This window comes from Pteropus alecto, unplaced genomic scaffold, assembly GCF_000325575.1.
Source record: "Pteropus alecto unplaced genomic scaffold, ASM32557v1 scaffold177, whole genome shotgun sequence".
NCBI lineage: Eukaryota > Metazoa > Chordata > Mammalia > Chiroptera > Pteropodidae > Pteropus > Pteropus alecto.
This window is the reverse complement of record NW_006442207.1, coordinates 1,891,285-1,893,511: the sequence shown is the minus strand read 5'-3', so window position 1 is coordinate 1,893,511 and position 2,227 is coordinate 1,891,285. Positions and strand designations below refer to the sequence as shown.

General features: G+C 35.7%; 1 pseudogene; it reads right to left on the bottom strand.

The window, feature by feature from the left end:
• Nucleotides 1-569: 569 nt before the first annotated feature.
• Nucleotides 570-716, bottom strand: LOC112470185 (annotated as a pseudogene).
• Between the last annotated feature and the right edge of the window lie 1,511 nt (nucleotides 717-2,227).

Here is a 2,227-nt window from a genome sequence, read left to right as displayed (position 1 = left end):
TATCTAAAGGATTAAAATTAATGTTTAATTATATTCAAAGATTATCGAATTTGAATATATTTCATAAAAATGTAAATGAAAGTAAATATGAAAAATAAGAATGAAATATCTTAGATTCTTATGAATTTTAGAGAATTAACAGTTTGTTTAATCATTAGTTTTTTACATCAATTTTATTTATTTATTTAATATGTTTTTTATTATGGTAACATGGTTAACGAAATCCAGTAAGTTTCAGGTGTGCAATTTAGCAGTAAGGCACATATATGTATATATTGCATTGTGTGAAAATTTATTTATTAAAGCATGAAAAATCTTAACATTAAAAGGCAAAGTAGATATCGTAATAATGAATAAAAAGTTATTTAAAAAGTGTTTAAATAAAGCTATAGTTTTTATTTGACATTTCAAAAATGGAATTAACTCTTAATAAATATTTTTACAAAAATAAGACTATTCACAAATCTAGCATTCATTTTCTTAATTTAGTTACCAATATAAATAATCAGCACATTTCACCCATTATGCCTAGATTTACATATATATTTACAAGTAATACAAACTTTTTTTAGGCAAAAGCACAAATTCAGTCCCCCACAACCACAAATTATGCAGTCGAGTTTCCCACATTTGGGGAAACCACTGGGGTTGATGGGTGACCTTGCCTTGGAAAAATCACCTTCATAATCACGGTATCTCCTCTACCAGGTAAGTGTGAATTGTTCACTATTATAGTCTGTTTCTCAGCTGCCAATGTGCACTTCTTTTGTGATTATGCTAGTCCCAAGAGTGGATGTTTAGGTTGGAGTATTAACACGCCAGTGCTCAGCACCAGGGCCCAAGTGACAGAGGCATACACATGTTTTTTAATGTATGTGTGTGTGCATGTGCATGTATGTGTGTGTGTGTGTGTGTGTGTGTGTGTGTGTGTGTGTGTGAAAGAGAGATAATATGGTATCCTCTATGGCAAGGACCTTTCTTATCTTGCCCAGGTCTAAGAACAGCAGGGAAAGGAATTGCCTGCACGGTCAACTGATGGGTCATTTTGGGTATTTGCAATGTAACAAAGACGTCTGTTTAACCACTAAAGAATTCGTGGAATGAACGGGGCCTTAGAAGGCAATTTGGAGCGGAGGAGATGTACAATGCCTCTTGCCTTCATTGTACCCTACTGCCCACCACCTGTCAGGAGAATGGAGTTCTTCAGCTGGGCATCCTCGTTCTGACTGCACTCTACACGCTTTCGCTAAGCAGCAGTCGAGACACAATTAACTAACAAAATGCATAGCAAGCAGATGTTTTAATTACTTCTCGATTGATAGCATAGTTTCATGGAAAGCACTTTGACAAGTAACTTAATAATAAACACATCAAAATAAAACAATTAATGAAAGGAGGATAAGATACTAATCTGCAGAAAATGCCAACGCTATTTTTTTTAAGTCAGGAAAAAATCATCAAGCTATATTGCTAATAAGTGTCTACTAAAAGCCTTTTGAAAATAAAGATACTGTAAATGGGCACCCTATTATGGGATAAGCCCTCAAATAAAAATGAAGGTAAGTTAGGAATTCCCATTTTACAGGGAGGAAATATAGGCATGGAGAGGAGAAGCAGCTTGCACAAGGGGTGGGGACAATATTCCAAACCAGGTTTATCTGTGCCCAAATTCTGACCCTGGGACTACCATGATACACCAGCTCTTTGCTCCTTTGACCCCACAGCCAGAGAAACTAAATAATCAACATTAGCCAAGAAAAATTCAGAAGGACGCTGGCTGAGCATCTTTCTTCTGCTTACTCTTCAGTTTCCCCCCAAAGACAATTAAGCCTAATTAACACCGTGCAAACTGTTAATAAGCCTGGGTTAAGGTGTTACGTTATAAGATGTTGTAAGGTGATACTTACTGACCAGGCCTTTCCTAGTGGGTGTAAATCTGACCACTGAACTTTGAAGTACCTCTTCCCTCTTATTACAAAATGTTGACTTGCTTCATCTGACTTTCAAAGACCAACAAAGTATAAGGTTACTGTAAGTTGAAAAAGTGCCAATAGGGCCTTGAGTACAGTTGACCCTCGAAGAGCATGGATGTGAACTACAGGGGTCCACCTGAGCAGATTTTCTTTCAATAAATATGTACAGTTCAGTAAATGCATTGTCTCTTATGATTTTCTTAATATTTTCTTTGCCTTAGCTTACTTCATTGTAAGAATACAGTATATGATAT